Below are 21,194 nucleotides of genomic sequence, written 5' to 3' on the forward strand. Positions count from 1 at the left end.
GTATAAATGAACGTATAAGAACCTATCATTTGTCTAGATGTTAGAACACAAACAGAGCAGCTGACGAACTGGACAGATCAATAACCCTTCTTCGTCGAGTCCTGTATTCATGTGGCGTCTCGAGATTATTGCCAAGGAACTGAATCCCCTTAACCAGAGGGTCTCAGACTTCCTGATAATATTTCCAGCTCGGATAAGAGCGAGCGACACTCGAGGCTGCCACTGGGTAAAGCCGATAGTCGAGGCTGTCAACGAAGATTTTACTCCACAGGTTTTATTTACTGTCCTGCTCCTTTGTTCTTACAAGCACCAACAAGAACAAAAAAGCGCTTGTGACCTTGATAACTGTTCCTTAGGTGTTCATTAAATTCTTGTGCAACTTTAAAACTTTAGTCAATTTTGATGTACACGTAGTGATAACGAAGTGTAAGACAATAGCATTCGTCATAAATTCTTTTAGCATTGTTATTGGAATGAATTTTTCCTCTTACAGTTTCCACGCAATGTTTCAGCTTCAGATTCCTATGAGTGACTGGTGGGCCATAACAGGTCCATCGGAGGAAAAGATGAAGCCGAGCGCGATGGTTCTGATCTCAAAGTCAACCACAACAGTGAGGAGGAAGTTGCGTTACCTCATCACAAGAGCGAGGCGCTGCAATGCATCTCAAGAGTTGGATGAGGAAAGTTGCAGCTGCAGGTTCGGGGAAAGACGGCACAAATGTCGGAGTGCTGTCGCTCTCCTCGGCCCCCTTAACCTGTCCTCACTGGATCTCACTAGATGAAACCACTGTATAAACTTAATGTTCGCTCGCCAAACTTAACACCGTTGGAGGAACCTAGGACATGGCTGGCGAATGGAGTTCATGATGCTGTTCAGAAGCAGCTGGTAACTTTGTTTTCTTTTTTGGAGTCGGGGAAACTACTACAGAAATGAATGACCTTCATACAAGTTTATATTTCCAAGCATAGAGGATCAGAGACTGCAGAACGAGATGTCATAGGTGATGAATTATCTCGAGTTGTTATACGAATAACAACAACGATGATTTCCAAGTTACTCATATACTACAGCTAATAACTTGTTATATGATATTCGAATCTGGGCCTTCTTTTAATACGGTCCATCCTGACTATCTTGTATCTCTTTATGTTCAGGTATATCGGTCCATCCCCCCCTCCTGGTTAACTTAGATCAAGAAGAGCAACGGTTGCAGGACCGCGCCCTGTGGCACGCCACTAGGGACCACAACCCATTTCAAGAAGCCCCTTCGTCCCCTTTCACAAAGTAATATTCTATCCATCGAAGGATACTTCCCCTTATTTCTGCGCATATATATATATATATATATATATATATATATATATATATATATATATATATATATATATATATATATATATATATATATATATATATATATATATATATATATAATTGGAAACGGTGGGCTGGGGAGGAAGGAGGTGAGGGAAGGAGGGATGTTGAGGCATTATCTCATACCATCCTCAAAACACAAGCCATTAATGAATACATAATAAGACAGTAATGTGAGAGGAAGCATAAAGTTGGAGGAGGAAGGATTTACAAGTTTTGCAAGACGGAGAACCTGAGCGAGGAGGATGCAAGGGAGAGGAGAGTGGGGGTGAGTGGAGGAGTCTGGGGCCAGAGGAAGACTTATAGTAGTTTGCATAGATACGGTCCCGAGCAGCAGGGGTTTATGTATCGTGGGATAATACGTTTTGTAAGCGGCGGACACACAGGGTGAGGTGTGGATTCAAAAGATAAAGACATTGCAACGTGACTGGAGGGAGTACCTAACCTACGAGTACCTGCGGCGAGATAAAGACTTGACGGAGGGGGCTCTTAGAGAGAGAGAGAGAGAGAGAGAGAGAGAGAGAGAGAGAGAGAGAGGCTCTTTAACCTCAGTAAGCCATCAAGCTATCGGGAGACGATGAGAATGGCACTTCGGCGCGGAGTATGTGGTACTCGACGCTTGTGTACGACGGTCATCGGATTCTTCAGACACCATCAGCTGGCCATCTGATTCTGACGGTACGAAGACAGTCAGAGATACGGTCGTTGGAGTGCAGAGGCAAGGGAACGTTTTTGTGTGAGAAAAGACACTGAACTATGAACCAAGTTGTTTAATGAAGAGGCCAGACTGAGTAGCGCCTTAGAGGAAGTGCATATGAATTGACGACTGCAAGGGCGAATGGTAGGAGGATAAACAGTCGCTTCTACCATAAGTGGTTTCACCCAGTCAGCGATTTCCTTTTAGGCACGAAAGTGGATAGTACAGCAGGACATTTAAGCCCCTTTAATGAGCTTTCCGGACAGGGATTCCCTTTTAGACATTAAAGTTTAGGGGAGGCCGGGTACTAAGTCCCGTCTGTCGATTTACCTTCCGGGTACCACAGTCGACACTTATGGTTCAACTGCTGGTATCCAGGTACATGGACGTAGTAAACGGTGGCCTGAAGAGGGACTTAAAGGGTGCAAGTGGTTGTCTCGGCCCAGAATTATGTATTGGAAATCAGAGTCGAAGTGAGGAGGACTAAGAGTTGATTTAGCGTGTTGATTTAACTAGAATTTGGAGATATTGACTTGAGGAATAAGCAGGTGAGGGTTCGACTTGATGAGGGCATTAAGATGTTTGATAACCATACCAGACCTGTCCCTTCCTGTCTCCCTCAGGTCTCCCTCCGCACCTGGCTTCTCCTGCGTGTGTGGTGAAGGCCTTTGTTCAGCGTGTGAGTGGGTCTTTGTGTAGTTCTGGAAATGCTATGCAATACCTCTGCCTTAATCTACGACCCAAGTTGGTCCGCCGAAAGAGTCTGGATTTCCCAAACAGAACCTAGCTAATCATCTTGGTGTATCACTGAAGTCTGCATAGAGGGTTTCGAAACGTGGCTGTTCAAAAAAAAAGTGCTTCTTCGCAAGTGGACAAGCAGTCGAAATAGTTGGACGTAGTTAGAGAAATACACGAACAGATAAGTGCAAGACAACAGAGAGTAAAGCAATTTTGAGCCAGGTAACGTCAAATTTCGGAAAACTTTAAGATCTGCGAGGCGATCGATGGGTGTTTTTGTAGTACACAAACGCCTTCCTCTCAGAGAGAGAGAGAGAGAGAGAGAGAGAGAGAGAGAGAGAGAGAGAGAGAGAGAGAGAGAGAGAAGCCTTGTTTTTCCTGCTCCTGAGTTGCATCTCGACTATCGTGTAAATCACCGTCAATGAGAGGAACTTTTCCTTTGACCCAGCACCAGCCGCTCGGGCTCCCAGGCTCGTCGCCATTGTTGAAATAATCGTTCCTTCTTTTATTTCAAAAACAGTGGGGGGGAAAAAAAAAGATATATTTTTAGCCGGTCTCTCGAATAATTGAAAGAAAACAAAAATGAAACCCAGATTCGGTTTAATGCAATGACCTACTTTTTTTTTCGGTCATAGAATCAGAGTTTCTGTTAGACGTAACAAAATCTTTTTTTATTCTCTTCGTTTGGTGTCATGTGAGAGCAGGTGCGATATGAGGCCAAGTCTCTTGTAAGGAGGTAAATCGCACGTGGGACGTGGGATACGCACTCCCACTGGACGCAGAGAGGATAGGCAGGTGGTCGAAGACTTCCAGTAACTCCAGGTGAACGTAAATCATCAGCGTTAGCACTAAATTGCATTTCTTTTGGTAAGAAATTGGTCTTGTGATTCGCAGAGAGGGAAAAAAGAAAAAGGGGTTGGAAATGAAGGGGGGAACCATTAAAAAAGATGCGGGCCATCTGAAGCCAGTCAGTCTGGAGTGATGTCGGACGAAGATACGAGTTACAGGGAGACTGTCAGGGTGTCCAGGGACCTGACTGTTAGACTGTTCAGGGACGTGACTGTCAGATGTCCAGGGACATGACTTTCAGGATGGTGTCCAAAGACCTGACTGTCAGGATGTCCAGGGACCTGACTGTCAGGATGTCCAGGGACCTGACTGTCAGGATGTCCAGGGACCTGACTGTCAGGATGTCCAGGGACATAACTTTCAGGATGGTGTCCAGGGACTTGACTGTTAGGCTATCCAGGGACCTGACTGTTAGGCTGTCCAGGGACCTGACTGTCAGGTTGGTGTCCAGGGACCTGACAGTTACGGTGTCCAGGGGGCCTGACTTTCAGGGTGGTGTCCAGGGGGCCTGACTTTCAGGGTGGTGTCCAGGGACCTGACTGTTAGGGTGGTGTCCAGGGACCTGACTGTTAGGGTGGTGTCCATGGACCTGACTTTCAGTGTGGTGTCCAGGGACCTGACTGGCAAGTGAGGACTATCCCCCTATAAACAGACATTTGGAAATCTTGAGATTCGCTCATTCGAGGAGGTTCGTTCAGCCAGAAGTCGAGACCAAAGGTTCTCAAAAAGATGATGATGGATCTTGACGACTGGCGAAAGTTGGGACCACATGCGCGGCGAGTGAGACAAACATGCGTGACTGTCAGTAAAACTGGGTTGCTTCATTCGCTGTGGTGAATGACAGCTTGACCTTGTTCTGCTAAATTGAAGCCGGGACGGGTGAAACGCTTCGGAATAAAACGATCCAGTGATTCAGTAACAAAAAAAATAAACAAAAACGTAAAGAAAATGTACCGTAAAAATGGAAAAAAGAGGATTGTAACCTTTTCAATATATTTTCTTTTCTGAAAGTTTCAACAATTCAATACTTTTTCGCCTATAACACAGAGAATCTAATTTCTTTTTTAAGTCTTCTCCTTACGTCGTCCTGACTTGGCTCCTGCCGATATTGCCGGACTTGTGCAAGTTTGTGGAAAGAAGAAATGAACAACTCCTCTTCCAGTGCAGCGAGGCAGACGCGCAGATGGAAGCCAGAACAACATAACCCATGATATATAGATGTTTACCACGTATCTGTGTCTATCCAGACGGAAGTGCGAGTATTGCCTCTCGAGTCGAATGCTTTGCGACCTTAAGAGCTTCTGAGAGGTGGTGGGATGGACGCCTTCAGTAACCTCCTTCCTAACATTCTAGACCTGAGAGTTATTATGCAGGATCAAGAACAAGTTATAGAGGACTTCAACGAAGAGGCTGATGTTCTTAGTTCTTTTTCTTTGGTTAGCTCTGGGCATCTCGTCCTTACATAGCACTCTGCTCGAAGAAGGACGGACGGACTGCCTGCCTTCGAGGGTAAATCTCTCAGCGAACGATGGTGATAGCGACATTTTAACCTGGAGTGAGGCACGAATCCCACAGCGAAAGATGGTGATAGCGACATCTTAACCAGGAGTCAGGCACGAATCCCAGTACCCTGAACGATTCAGAGATCCAGGGCGTGTGACCGCAGTGCTCTGTTAACCAACAACAACGTGTCACCAGCAACACCGCCCATGCCACTTCCCGAGCCACCATAGATGTGGAAACACTGGTCAAGCCGGTAATGGTGTTACATGGGTGTGTGCTCGACACTTGACAACGCCGCTAGAACGGTGTACCACAAGGATGTTTATGGTACCGACGCCGTTTGCTTGTCGAGGTGTGTGTGTGTGTGTGTGTGTGTGTGTGTGTGTGTGTGTGTGTGACACTCCACAACGTTACAGGCTAGTAACGGTGTAACAAATGAGTGTGTGTGTGACACCACATCGCCGCTGGGAAGGGACAATTGACAACGCCGCTAGCTTGGTACAGGTGATCTTTGAACACCTGTGTTTCTATTTTGGATACAGGGCTGGAGGGACTGACACTGGATCGTTATAACCTGTTGATATTGTCAGAAGATATGAATGAATGGAGAGCATTTATTCCGAGACCTCTAAACAGAGAATCTGAAGACGATGACCTACATAGACGCTTGTTAACCCTGAAGATCACCAGAATATACATCACGATACTGCAGTAAATATATATATATATATATATATATATATATATATATATATATATATATATATATATATATATATATATATATATCATCCCTGGGGATAGGGGAGAAAGAACACTTCCCACGTATTCCCTGCGTGTCGTAGAAGGCGACTAAAAGGGGAGGGAGCGGGGGGCTGGAAATCCTCCCCTCTCGTTTTTTTTTTTAATTTTCCAAAAGAGGGAACAGAGAAGGGGGCCAGGTGAGGATATTCCCTCAAAGGCCCAGTCCTCTGTTCTTAACGCTACCTCGCTAATGCGGGAAATGGCGAATAGTTTGAAAGAAAAAGAAAAGAATATATATAGTGTCTGTCTGGTGAACGAGATTGTCGTTCGAGTGATAATGATACATTATAGAGTTATGATGCGCTGGTGTCAAGATCGGGATTGATGTTACTCGACTAATGAATAGGAGGACATGAAATTAGGTTTTCAGCAAGTTAAAAACGAGTCTATGTACAAAGTTAATATTAATTACTCTTACTAGAATGATAAGAAAAAGTTTATTGAAATACAGACGATGAGGTCAAAGGGAATATGTCAAGTTGTTGCCCACAGGTCGGATTCTAAGAACGACCAAGTCTGGCCTCATCACCTCCCTGGCGCGGTCTCAGCCAAGCAACACCACCCATGAGGAGATGTCTACCATAATAACACTGGCCTCCTGGTTTACAGGCGGCTCACCTCCTGTCATCGGGTATGCAGGACAACCACCTCCTCCACCCGAAACGCAAATGGTATTAGGCAGCGCCACATTGTCTGGAGCATTACCGCGAGAGGCTGACAGCTTCCCCGAAGGCTGGATGGATGTTGAGGCTTGGATCCGGAGAGTGTACGGTGTCTGGAACAAAGCTTCCCGGTTTTCGAGGAATCGAGATTTCAGTTCAGAATTCCGTCAAAGATTTTCGTCTGAATTTCTCCTGATTCCTTTGTTATCTGTATTCCAGTAACTACATCTAAACTTTGCCTTTGTTCGTCTTTCTTTTCTTTATGTCTTCCCGATTCTTTCGGACAAACGGAAATTCTTCATCTACTTAAAACATCTTTTCATTGGAGGTTAAAAGTTTGTTTCAGCGAAGCTTCGAGACTTCACGAATTTCTATTTAGCGTGTATCAATTTTCTTTGTTAAAAAGGTTGCTTCAAGGTTCCTGGTGCTGAAAGAGGCTTCCATTCCTCGAACTCGCACCTTCTTTAAACGTCCAGGCACTTGCTTTTCCAGACTGCTGACACACAAAAGACATCGGCGTCTGGAACCCGTCTTTTGGAACGAGGAGCGGCGTCACTCTCTATTGATCTTCCGAGGCGATAACATCTTCACGTCATTAACAAGGAGATCTAGTGTCTGCCTCCCTCACACTCCCTCCCTGTATGACTCCCATGCCCTTTCCGTATCACAACACACCTGGCTAAGTTGCTCTCCCGTCGTGGCCGACTCTCAGAAAGCATCCATAAGGAACAGACTAAGGCTCTCTGGGACGAACATCGAGTCGAATATTGATGTTGCTCGTTACTTCTTCTCTTCATTCAGAACTTCTGATGCAGTCGTCTCTAGGAGACAGGTATCAGAATATATTGTCCAACAGCGAGTCATCACCGCCAGAGGAGTACAGCAAGGCACCCATCTTGACCCAGTTATATAACTTCTATTTCCTTGTTGACGATGAACATGACTGCCAGAAATGTGTCTAGGTCTTCCCAAGTCTTCTCTTTCATGCTCTTGTCAGTGTCACCAGAACTGCTTCCAGTTTTGTGTGATAGATGATGTGAAATGTGAGGTGATGTTTTACCGTCTGCCATAACGACCATCAGAGACCCCTTGTCTAAACTCATCACAATACCTGTTTACCAGTAGTTTAGCAACGCAGCTGGAGCATTGGTCATCATCCACAGGTATATCAGAATACTGCTGTGTATATGACACGCATTGCTCACACACGGCCAGAACGAAAGACTGGAAAACGTGCAACATAGTGTGTATATAAAGAGGTATATGAGGTGTATCAGAATTCTCTGCGCGTCCAGAACTGACAGACACTCAACCACCAACGTAAAGATCTGTGTCTATAGTTTGAATGGCATTCGGTACTGCCACATGTGTTCTGCTACTCACATACTCCACAACAGGAAGACACTCTTTCCAGATCACTTGTTGCTTCCTGGAGGAGAGACAGAACGCTGCAAGAGATCATCCACCTCCTATGTGTAACGTCACCTCTCAACATTAACATAATATTAATATCCGGTTGTCGACTGATGCTCTTAATTTCAATTACAGAATTCCTCGTCAAATATAATGAAACGCCTAACGTCGTCGTCTGTTTTTGTGTATCTAAGGAGTATACAAACTTATGTGCTAAATTCACTGAAAAGAAGATAGCTTTTCATTCATATTAACCTTCATACTATGAACATCATAGTACACACACACACACACACACACACAGAAGATGCCTGTATCATGATATTTCTTTCCTCTCACACTTCATTACCAGCTCTAGCTGCTTCTTGTCTCCCCCGCCCTTGTTTCCCTCATCGTCCCTCTTCCTCCAGACTCGCATCATCTTTGCTTCCCTCACCGACTCTTCCACTCCAGACCTCTGGACTTGTCCCGTCGCCTCCTCGTTCCAAAACTCCACTTGAACCACCGCCTCCCAACCCTTCGCCTCACCTCCTTTCTGTATCTCCACCTCCCCTTCCACCCTTTGCACCACCACTCCCTCCACCGTGCACACTTCCACCTTGCGCCTTCGCCCCAGCCACGTAAGCCATGGAGCTTCTTCCGCATTGCTCACTGCCTTGTCTGGTCTTGGAGTGGGGCCGTCTCCTCTCCAGCACACCACACACTAAGCTCCTTACGTGCAGCTGTACATGGGTTATAAGCCACCTGGTGCACTCCCTCCTTAATGCTGTTCTGCCGTCTTTACACATCTCCTTCTCTGGATTCTTCCTTTTAGTTCTCTCTCCTTTTCCTCAGGCCACAGTGGCGGTACTGCCATTCCTTTCACAGTTCAGAGGGACCATGAAATGGTCCTTTGTGAGGGAACGTAAATGGCCGAATACTAAAGAGCAGTTTTTTTTTTTTTTGGATTCCTGTGATGAATACAGCATTAATCTCGTGTCCAACATTGTTCAACATAGCTCTCATATGGCGTCCATCTCGCGTCCAACACAGCATCCAAGACAGCGACTAACCCTCACGACATCTTTTTGTTTAAGAAAAGACCCAGAGTTGTCATTACTACACATCATTAATCTCCTCCTAAACTCGATATTACATTTTACTGCCATCACTCGCTTCTTTCCACATTATCCTTTCGTTCCTTCTTATATTTTTGTCTCTCTTTCCACACGCAATATCCTTTGTCTGTCTTCCTTTGGCTTTCCTCACGCATTTTCTCTCTTCTCGTTTTTCTTTGCTGTATTACCGGCTCTTGCCCTCTCCTGTATACACGCTATCCTCGATAGTTAGCTAGGCTTTGGCTTCCCCGCCGCACTGTCTTTGCAGACTCTGGCTCCCCAGATGGTTCTTGTGTGAAGTCAATATCTCTCCTCATGTGCCTTCTCCATCTTCCCTTTTCTTACATCCCATGTTCTCCAGAGTCTTCTCCATGTGGGTTAAGCTACCCTGGACGTCTGGACTCTTGCTCTTGTCTGATTATATATTGAATAATATTTTTCATTACTCTACGCTAAATATCAGATATATACATTGTCGTGAATCATGATTCCGTCATGATTCACATGATTCATTGATTTTTCTCGTTACTTATCAAGTTAATGAGTATTTACCACAAATACCTTGGTCGAATATCATCTAACTTATATTTCTCTTTTGTGTCTCCCCTGATGATGTGAATATTACACGAAAGTGCACTTGGGAACTTATGGTGTTTCATTTTCCCCGTGGACTCATAGGAATCTATCTGTCTATCTATTTATCTATCTATATCTATATATGTTTCTTACTCCAGGAGTCCCTTCCATCGTCATGAGGTGGCTGCAGCATTCATGAAGCTGGTCATGTGAAAACCAGTTGGGACCTCGGGTCATGCAGTTCGATCGTGGGCAGGAAGGATCTTGGGATATTTTCGCATCGGTGAGAGAGAGAGAGAGAGAGAGAGAGAGAGAGAGAGAGAGAGAGAGAGAGAGAGAGAGAGAGAGAGAGAGAGAGAGAGAGAGAGAGTATTCACCATCTCTTAAAAATCAACTGAACTTCCTTGCAAAGAGTTGCATGGGTTCCTCTCTCAGTGTGGCAAGATGTACGTATGAGTAGATCTGATTAAGGACACCATAATATGACTCCATCACGTAAGTCTGATGTTGTCATACCATTCTCCTGGCGTCAGTAACAAGAACTACCCACACTCGACGTTCACACAGACAACCATCACACTAGATGACATTTATCCTGAATTACCGTCTGCTTAATTTCTGGGATGACGTCTTCCGTGGTGCTTCTTACGAGTTCTTCATCGTCGCTAAGTCCACCTCATCTTATGGTTTTGTGTCCCCTTGTAATCACAGTAATTGATGGTCTCTCATTACACTTTCACAATGATTACCCTTAGGTTGAAAAAGGCTAAGCCCTTAGCTGTCCCACAGGGCAGCTGGCTGGGTCTCGTAGGTCGAAGGTCAATGTTCGAGTGATCGGCTGACCGCGGTGTTTACGAACGCTCTGATGTGGCAACGTCGGCGCGACGGTGCCAGGCAGTGTGTGTGTGGAGTTGGTTAGGTGAGCAACGATGTTATGTGGCCATCTGGCGGTGTTGCCACTCTGCGCGCTCGGCTTGGGTAGCGGTTGATAACTGTTCCCTTTACAATCGACGGCCGATAGATTTCAGGAAGGTCTATCCTGAGAGCGTAGTAGCAGGACTAGCCATGTTTGACACCGGCCTCTCGTCAGGTTTCGAATCTAAGGTTCTGGAACTCTGACGTCACTATAGGCCTTTGTTCAAAGCGGCGCTGATAGTTAGTTCCACCGTGGGCAACTGTCCGGCGCTGGTGTAACAAAGATATTTTCAATGTACAGTATTCTATACATATAGTTCTGTGCTAAAATCACAATGTGATACTGGTTTACTAATAGAATAAAACAGTATCACTCATGGTTCACGCTCACGCTGTAATCACAGAGGCCCCACGAGTGTAGATCACTTTACCTTTATCTTACACAATGGTAGTTACAGATTAGGTAACTACAAGCAAACACAAGTAGAGATGGGACACCACTCTCTCCCAGTATAGTAAAAATGGGTAAATGCAAATAGGTCATTACACACATACACAAGACATGGAGCACCACTACTCCATCGCACAAATACGTCATGACAAATAGGTAATCATACATACAAATGCACCTCTATGTGCACTACACTAGCTATAAAGTCCATTTGGGTGTATATCTGTGTCGCATCTGGTCTCTAGCTATGTGCTGGACTGGCAGGGATGGTGTTCGTGAGGATACACTTGCCACACACCTGAGCCCCGCTTGCAAAAATACTTGTCGTGTGATCTGTGAAATTCTAGCTACCCCCTCACAGCCGGGCGCCTCACTGGAGCTGCTGTACTTCACACACACAGGGAACCTTACTTGAAGCCTTCCTTCCTCAGTAAATTCCTCTCTTGTTTACGCCATCCAGTGAGGATCTGTTACAGTCTGATGCTGTAGTTCTCTCAGAGCGAACAATGTGTTGCTGTTGCGTAACTGAAGGCCTTAAAACAGGTCTAGCAAGTCTCTCATTGTTAGGCGTAGGAGACCTGCAGCTTATTCGTAATCTCTAGCGAAAGTGCGTATCTCATATCTAGTATAACTAAGACTAATAAAGAATGAAGAAATATACTATATATATTGTTACCTATTTGAAAACTTATCAGAACTACTAGTTTTCATATCAGTGTTAGCCGAGACGGTACGGTCAACTTATCATGAATGAATAATAAATAAATAAATAAATAAATATATATATATATATATATATATATATATATATATATATATATATATATATATATATATATATATATATATATATATATATCCTAGCCTGAGCCAGGTAACCACTCCCTCTGGGTGGATGAACAGCTGGTTTGACCTTGGAACGACTGCCGCGACCAGGATTCGAACCTATCCGCTAAATTGCGGAAGTTACATCTCCTTGTCACGTACAATGCACAGGAACAATTAACATGGCTCATAGTGGACTCCCTCTGTGCAGGGCCTCCACAAAGAGGAAATTAATAGGGTATCTGTCAGACATTTATGGTTCACTCTTTCTGTGCCGGAGATTGGCTATTAGGGCTGTATTCCTGTATTTATACAAAGACTGGTGCTCCTGGGCCTAGCCAACACCGGGAGCGGAAAATCGCCTTTGTTGAGTTTGTATCGTCGTCAGTGGACGGGAAGAGTAGTACAGAGTCCCGTCGAGAATAACTCTCACTTCGAGGGAGTCCATGACTCTCCCTGCTCCTGTGTGGCGGGATTTCCTCACCCTCATTTCACCGAGCAAAATCCACGACGTCATATATACGATTCATACGTGAATCGAATGATCAGGCAACTCAGGCGCAGCTAATTCATTATAAGCTATCAGTAATGGACAGTCTATGAAGCACGGGGAGATCAGTGCTCTGCCTATCTTACACCTGTATCTTGCAGATGAGAGGCTCTGAGCTCTCAGTGAATTCTTATGAGCCGTGATGTCCTTTTTGGCATGTGTGTGTACAGTAACACCTACCTCTCTCTCTCTCTCTCTCTCTCTCTCTCCTGCTGGCGTACAGGTGTATGCCCTCACCTGCGCTGGTGATGTGCTGAATTACAGCATTTCATCAAGTAAGAAAACTCCTCTAGCACATACTCAGACACAGGATATAAGTGAGGTCAAAGAAGACTCAGTGGGTTAATCCTGCAGTTCCTGGTTAAGTAGAAAGGAGAATTCATTTTCATGATCAAGTCTGGATATCAAAAAGAATGTGAATTTGAATGATGATCCAGAATATAACTTTGAGTCGATGGTCAAACAGTTGAACTAGAAAGTTAATAAGGACGAACAGAGTGTCTCTCTCACTGACCCAGCCTAAAGTGTGTCATGAAGCAAAGGAAATAAATATCCGATCATATGTGAGGAATCCAAAGCGACTCGGAGAGGGACATAGAAGCTCATGTAGCTAACATCGAAAATACAGGAAGTGCAAACAACGGAGTGGGCCTTAAAGCTGTCCGCTACATCCTGTCTGCTCTGCTTACCACCGTCTATTGATTTCTGGCCAGCTCGAATATCGCTGGCTGTAGGAGGCTCAGACCTATGGCACATGGATCATTGTCTCCTGAAGAGGGATTAGCCCAGGGGTTGTATAGTCGTCCCCACACATTTGTGGGAAGAGATTCTGATGCTGTTGTGTGGCCGAGGTGATGGATGGGTAGGTAGATGGAGTTCATCTGAAGATTTTTGTGGGACTGAACCCTTAACGCTGGCTTAGGGATCAGGTTCTGATGTTGTTATGATGGTTCAACTTCTACGTTGTACTGTGGGTTCCTGACGAAGTCATGGGGCCGGGGTTCTCCACGTTGTTACGGGCTTGCAGCTCTAACTTTCTTGTAAGGAGGACTTTTGTGGTTATTTGGAATGGTACCCTAAGTGTGCTCTGCCGCTGGGGTCCAATCAGGCCAATTTAGGATCGACTCCCGTTGTTGTGGAGATGTGATGCTCATGTTAATGTTATGAGATTAGGGTATAAACAGTGTCCAGGGAAGATGTTCTGATGAATTCATAAGGCAGGGTCTTGACGCTGCTGCTGTGGTGGGTGGATGGTGCCCCTGATGGTGCTCTGACGGCGAGGTCCTGACGCTCCTGTGAGAGGTGGATAAAATCCTGATGGTGCTGGAGAGGCAGGGGGTCTTGGTGCTGCTGTGAGCTGTGGTCCGAATGCTTAAATATAGGATAAGATCGAACCAAGACTGTGGGAGATTACCCTCGTGATATTGGTGGATGGTCCAAATTCGTTACAGCCGAGGATGGGAGGGACTGAAAGATGTGGGAGGGGAAATTAAGAGTTACATGGGAGAGGTAATCAAAGGCCATAGGTAGCAGGAATGATATGTTAAAGGACTGATAAAGGGGGAAACAGGAATACTTTCCCATTTCATGCCTTTTCTCAATTGTCTTCTCCCAAAGGTGTGTCAAGTGTTTAGAAGCGAGTGTGTTAAGCATCAAGAGTGGACGGAAAGTGTGACAGTTTTAATAATAGTATGTAAATAGTGAGTGGCACATAACAGGAGGACCTGATGACGAGGTTATTCAAGGTCATGATCTCAACTATGGAAGAAACAAAAGAGTAAAAATAGAAGGCGTGACAAGCCTGGGACGCAATGTGTCAGACAAACGAGTGAGTATATCGAGAGGCAGAGGGTAGTGTGTGTGTGTGTCACATGTACGAAGAGTGTGGAGAGGAATATGTATACCGCACGTAACTATGTCAGGCGAGTGAGAATTTGCGAGTATGTGTGAGGTATGAGTGCGAGTACAAATGAATGAAGTGTGGAGGAAAGTGTGGCTGTGTTAATTCTGAAGTAGATGAAGAAGTCCAAGATAAGTGACAACTCTGTGGATGGAGCGCAGCCCCCACACTGTTAGTAACAGTTAACGATAATGACGCGATACGCAGATGGACTGATTGAGAGAGAGAGAGAGAGAGAGAGAGAGAGAGAGAGAGAGAGAGAGAGAGAGAGAGAGAGAGAGAGAGAGAGAGAGATTCACATCATATATTAAGGAAATCATTACAACAAAATGAATGAAAGGTATATCGTCATGATGATGACACAGATGATATAGTTATGATGTTTGGGTGCTAAGCTCCGAACTTACGACAATCTCTTGGCTTCACTGCTGACTGAACGGGACATCCTGCCTCACCGCTGACTTAAAGAGATTTCCTGCCACTTAAAGAGATTTCCTGCCTCACTGCTGACTTCAAGAGACTTCCTGCCTCACTGCTACTTAAAGAGACTTCCTATCTCATTGCTGACTTAAAGAGGCATCCTGCCTAATCGCTGACTTCAATGGACAACCTGCCTCACCGCTGACTTAAATAGACAACCTGCCTCACCGCTGACTTAAATAGACAACCTGCCTCACTGCTGACTTAAAGAGGCATCCTGCCTCACTGCTGACTTAAAGAGGCATCCTGCCTCACTGCTGACTTAAAGAGGCATCCTGCCTCACTGCTGACTTAAAGAGGCATCCTGCCTCACTGCTGACCTAGAGACTTCCTGCCTCACTGCCTCTTAAAGAGACTTCCGGGGCCTCAGCGATTACTTCGCGGTAAATTCAGCCATGTGCTGACACTACGCTGTGCATATGATCAAGACTAGATTCACACACGAACGATTCATTCCCAGTAGTATTACTTGAGGATACACTGAACTTCCTGGAAAAAAAAAAAGATGTACTTTCAGCAGTGCTTTAAGCAACAAATGGAGTTAATGCTTCGTGGAAACCGGGCGAGTAAGTGCAACCTCTCGGCAAGCGGCGCGGGATCAGTCGCTCCAGCAGCGTCCACCGAGGGAGGAGCGGCCTCGAGGAATGCCTGTCTGGGAAACCGAGAACCTCTTCAGCTTCTCACAGGAAGCGGCGCTTTAGTGAGGTGTATGAAGTAGGGAGGAGCACCCTTGGCCTGTACCCAGCAGCCTGCGCTCCTTCACCCTCAAGCCTCCTAAAGTACCCGGCTCCTCCTCTCGCACCTGCTTCATTCTTAAAGGTTTTGACTTCCTATGTTTCTTCTTTTTTTTCTTCTTGACCCCGTGCGTGGTAATCAAAGAAAACTGGGTATTCAAGAACTGATTTCCAGAAGAGGTTACACCTTCGCCCTCACTGCTCGAGCCTCTTGGCTTTGCAGGCAAACGGGGTTATGGTACCAGGGCACTACAGTCATTAGATATATATCGTTAAAAAAAAAAAGGTTATTTCTCCTGAAATGGCCAGATTTACACACCACTTTCGAGGCGAGTGATGGGCCTCCTGTCGGGGATCACAGCTGCCCATGACGCCCCTCGCCGGCTGGCCAAGACGTGCCAGCCACGAGAGTCCCGGGATCAGTTGACCCGGCACAAGTGGGTCAACACCCACCCCCTTCCGACCGTCCACCTCTCCTCCCGCCTCCCGCTCAGCAGCCCGACCGGCGAGAGGAGCTGCAACGACGCTTCTCCAAATAAGCCAGACACCACCTTCCCTCACTCCAGTTTCCTTTATTACCACTCGTAAAACATTCATGTTAGTTATATGCAATTTCCAGATTCCGTTGTCTAGTTTTGCCCGAAATCTATACGAACGTAGTTATACAAGGAATGTGTCATATCAATTACCTCTTGGACGAGTACGAACTGGTAAAGGAAATGCAGATGTGCACTAAAGAATCATCTATACTTTAATTAACAAGGAAGTGACGAGAGTCCAGGCCAACATCGTCCACAATTTTCAACCCGTATGTGCTACAAGGTTAACATATAAACACACAAGCTTCGTTCGCGTTGGGTCATCCAAATCAAAATAACCTGTACGATATATATACGTTGTGTGTTATGCCCTTAGCCATATAGGAGGGGGGCAATCAGAGGAAAGGGCATGAGGGGCTAGGTCAGTACCAGTGACCTGTGATGTCATCCCTTCTTCCTGGTCCGTCTGTGACCAGACCGGGGTCAGGTGTGACACTTCATCCTCAAGTTTTATCTGCTGCGGAAATTGGCCTCCACTCTGTAAATATTACTCCAGTTGGTTTCTCTATGCATTTTACAGTGCGTCACTTGAGATCAGTTCACCACACACGTTGCACCGGAATGAAATATTCCGTAACCTGAATTTCCCCTGTGTAAACACCGCCACCCGGGGCCCAGCGGCGGAGGTGGCTCCTCGCCCAGCAAGAGGTGAGTGAGACGAGGCGAGTGAATGTCGAAATAGGTTGTCGTTGAGGAGGAGTGACGGCGAAGGATCTAGCTCAAGGACGACCTGCATGTCTCGTATTTTCTCCGCCAGGTTATGGCACATGAGTAACACCAGAGGCCGACACATTCGTCCAGGAACAGAGAAAGGGGTAACTGCCAGAGTGCAGCTGGACATTCCAGGGTCGGATGAGATCTATCTCGAGATAGTTCGGTTCGGTTCATGTTTCGCTACGCTTCGACACAAACTGTGGCGGTTTGAACCACTTGTTCACCCGATGAAGACTTCCATGGCTGCTACTCTGCATCCTCGAGTTGCAGAGAAAATACACAATGTATAAATTATTCATAGACTATTCGCGGGCGTTAATGATAACAGAGCGATTTTTGTAAGTGGGTAGGGAATGAATCTTTGACGTGAATCATCTCGTGCAATGGTGAAGGACACTGGGAATTCACTTCTAGTTATGGTAGACGTTTGGCTGAATAGAGTATGATTTAGCGATAATACTTCGGTGAGAGAGATGTGGTCTCTGATGAAAGATGTGGTAGTTGATGAGCGAGATGAAGTCGTTAATGAGAGATGTGGTCGTTAATGCTTTCATATTTCTTTCTCCATTTCAAGGGTTTTCAGAGATAATCAAGATATCTGGGTAAAATCAGCGTAAGGGTCTATGGTTGGTGTTGTTAATCGGGCGAGATAACTCGGAAAATAAACAGGATAAATGCAATGGACTGTACGGTCGTCCTCGTTAGTAAATGAGTTACTGAAAACAGATAAGCTGGTGTACGTTCCCGAAGCTCAAGTATTCTACATAATGCTTGAATAATAAAGAATATGAAGACTACAAGTAAAGAGATTGTAATCTTCCTGGAACTTTATTTCCTCAACCTTTACTTCCTTAATGTCTTCTTATTTACTAGAAATGAAAATATTCCTGATGGTCGATAGGCTTCAGGTAAAAGTCTCTACTTTTTAAACTATAAACGTAGTAACAACTGCAAGGTCTTGTAATGGTGTCGAGCCGTCTGCAACAGCACCGGAACTACATTATCCAACAATATCTCAAAAGCACGTTGAAACAAAATAGGATCTGTGTCACCATTAAACTCACGCTTGAGAATCGACCGAAAAGTGAGGATTTCAGGGTATATAAAAGGGATCCGAACTGAACTGTTGCTGGAAGATTTATGAGATGACATTCTTTCCATTCTCCGATTTTTTTTTTTCCTTTTTCATGCCCACACCAAAACTCGTGCCAGGTTCATTTCAAATACATCAGTGCGATCAGCGACCCCTTCATTTGCAGGCGGGGAAAAGATGAAAAAGTAGGACACTGCTTTAAAACGGTCTCTGTAGGAGCTTCAACACTCATAACCGTGGGTGTTTTTAATTGCGGGGAGGGAGTTTTACACTCCTGGGGTTCCCCCCATCCCTTAAATGCTCTCTGCTCTCCTACAACTCTTTATATTTCTGTATGGCGTCTGCATTTACCATACCTTCATTCAGTTCCATCCATTCATCCACAACTCATAAGAGTATTTCTTAAATTTTTTCTTCGTTTCTTGCGCAGTTTCGTGTTATGTCCTCTGATTGTTCTAGCCTTACAACCCCCGAAGTACTATTCACTGTTGACGGAATTGGTCTTATCTAGAAGATAAAAGTTCTGCTCAGGTCACCCCTTACTCTTATCTCTTCCATGGTCGGCAAACTGAATACCTCTAGCCTTTCCCTGTAACTCAGCTTTCTTAATTCTGGTACCACCTTGGTTGCTCCCCTCTGCATCTTTTCTATTAGTTCTTTGTGCTACTGTAAGTGTGGGAGCGTCAAAACAGAAGACTGAGTCCCGAAGGGAAAACAAATTCTCTCTTAGCTCCACCTGTTTAGTCTTTTGAGAAGCAAGGCAGAAGGGGAGGAGGATTTCCATCCGCTCTCAGCTTCCGTCCATCTTGGTCGCCTTCTACGACACGCAGGAGATACGTGGGCAGTATTCTTTCTACCTTTTCCTAGGGATATATATATATATATATATACATATATATATATATATATATATATATATATATATATATATATATATATATATATATATATATATATATCAGAGACAAAGAGTTTTCCGCATACTTCGGTGACATATCGCTCTCATACTTTATGTTCGCAAACCAGTCTGACATTAGAAATTAGGTTCCTTCCCTGTGCCGGGGAATGTCGTAATTGAAGACCTTCTCAAAGCCTTATGAGAGGATATTCCAGGTAACGCGAGATCCTCCATCAAGCGGCTCCTGGAACCCCACAGCCGCCCGCCAACTTATAAAGGCAGGCGGCGAGGGCTTGGGAACACCAGTTCAGCACGGGTGCATCTCTTGGTCGGTCGCTGTTCCCGCGGAGCGCGCGACTCACACACACACACACAGTCACACATCACTGAACGTGTTTGAGAATATATCATTTTCCAGTCGTAAAGTGACGGTAGTTTCATGGTTGCCGAGACGAAATACTGGATAGTGACGCCCCGGGTCTTGTAAGAGGTGGTTGGCCAGCAAGTGCGCGAGGTAGAGACACGGAGGCTGAAGAGGCATCACCATCCACATCATTGTCGTGTTGTAGGGTAAGTATCGTCTCCTTCCACCCGTTCGCACTACCTCATCCACGCCATTCAGAAAGTAGTAATTAGAAATGATTACTCGCCCTCTTAATACAGAGGATGAATGACGTAAATATTAGCAACTATATTGTAGGTTATTCATTATGTATGTTGAATATGGCCAAAAGGTCGTGTACGACATTGATATAGTGAGGCTGAATCTCTCGAGCATCATTAAAACAGTAGGCTCAGTTGAACATTACCTTGGGGCAAGAGTGTGCTATGCATGACCGTCAGGTACCGTCCACACAAGGGCGGTGTTCACATACACCTGTTCACACTCTTCTTCTTCGTCAGTTTATGTTATATGGTAATGTCCTTCATCAATGCCTAAATTCTTTGGAGGAATCTATAATGTTCCTTTATTTGTAAATAGTGAAAGTCATCTGAAAATACTCGATTCATGACCTTACCGATAGATGGTAACCATCATAAGCATATATATATATATATATATATATATATATATATATATATATATATATATATATATATATATATATGAGGGATAAAGAAGTTTTGGTTGAGGCAAGTTGACTGCCTGTCCATTGTAATGCTTGGGACTTGTGGCTATCTGGACCTCAGTCAGCGGACGCACTCACCTGTGCTGCTCCCTCCTCGCGCTAGGCAGGTCTGGTGGTCAGGGTAAGTCAGGTGAAGAACAGCCCCTGTAGCTCTGGTGATGTATCCTCCTCCTGACGTGGAGACCATGGAGGATGACGTACTACACTGACGTTTGGAGAGTATCTAGCATTCCTTGGTCGTACTTCTGACCTCTCTGCAGCGTGGTGTTGTGATTGACGTGCGATGGTCTGGTGGTCTTTTGACCTAACCATCAGGACTCTGGGCAAAATGTGAGGCCCATTATCTCCAAGGGCTGTACCGTCGTGCTCAAGTGTCCTACCGTCTTCCTCAAGGTTCGTTAACATCGTGCTCAAGGGTCCTCCCTTCCTTGCTCAAGGGTACCTCCCTACCTTGGTCAAGGGTCGTCCCTTCCTTGGTCAAGGGTCCTCCTTTCCTTGCTCAAGGGTCCTAGCGTTCTGCTTGAGGGTTCTACCGTCTGTCTTACTTAAGGGAAAGCGTTTATCAGCGCTTATGTTGCGCTCTCTTGGTTTCTGTCACCACGCGGCCTGGCACGTTGAAAATTCCTCTGGTATAAGAGTGATAAGAAAAGAACATAAGCTATACATCAGGACTTTCTGCAGCCATAAGTCAGTACTGAGATATAAGTGTGTTGATCACATTTACTTACAAGTGTAGAAGTGACATTACTCTTGTTCACGGCAGTGTGGGTGGCGTGGGATACAAGATTTATCTTATAGATATTCTAAACCTCTGCAAAATTTTGATTATAGAGACTGAAAAACTGGGAGAACACGAACCTACTCCCTCCCTCAACTTGCTCTCTCTTCTGTTCTTTAGCCACTAATGCAAGCTATCTACACCTGCCTCTCCTAACCCTACTGCAGAACACATGGTGTAGGTCATCACGGAAGGATGGAGAACGCTTCGTAAATTGGGAATATAAAGTAAAATAATTCGTGTGACATATGAAAAATGTCATGCATGAAGCAGAAATAAAGATATCTATTTGTTGTGAATTCATTTGATAAAAAGTCGACACATTCGTGCATGACGTGCGAGTGAAATTCTATAAGAAAGATACCGCAAAAAAAAAAGGTTAAAAAAATACGTAACCAATAAAAGGTCAAGTG

The 21,194-nt window shown here is 45.0% G+C and overlaps 2 protein-coding genes across 4 annotated transcripts in view; one reads left to right on the forward strand and one right to left on the reverse strand.

Moving 5' to 3' along the window:
* nesd (nessun dorma) overlaps nt 1–21,194 on the reverse strand; it is a 199,740-nt gene that overhangs the window by 54,443 nt on the left and 124,103 nt on the right. The window lies entirely within an intron of this gene.
* The window catches only part of LOC139747492 (ras-related protein Rap-2a-like), a 63,093-nt gene continuing 61,089 nt past the window's right edge, over nt 19,191–21,194 (forward strand). Inside the window, exon 1 of the mRNA XM_071659885.1 lies at nt 19,191–19,443. The gene's annotated coding sequence lies outside the window, so the exon portion shown is untranslated. The remainder of the gene's footprint in view (nt 19,444–21,194) is intronic.

Source organism: Panulirus ornatus, chromosome 68, assembly GCF_036320965.1.
Source record: "Panulirus ornatus isolate Po-2019 chromosome 68, ASM3632096v1, whole genome shotgun sequence".
In the NCBI taxonomy this organism is placed as follows: domain Eukaryota; kingdom Metazoa; phylum Arthropoda; class Malacostraca; order Decapoda; family Palinuridae; genus Panulirus; species Panulirus ornatus.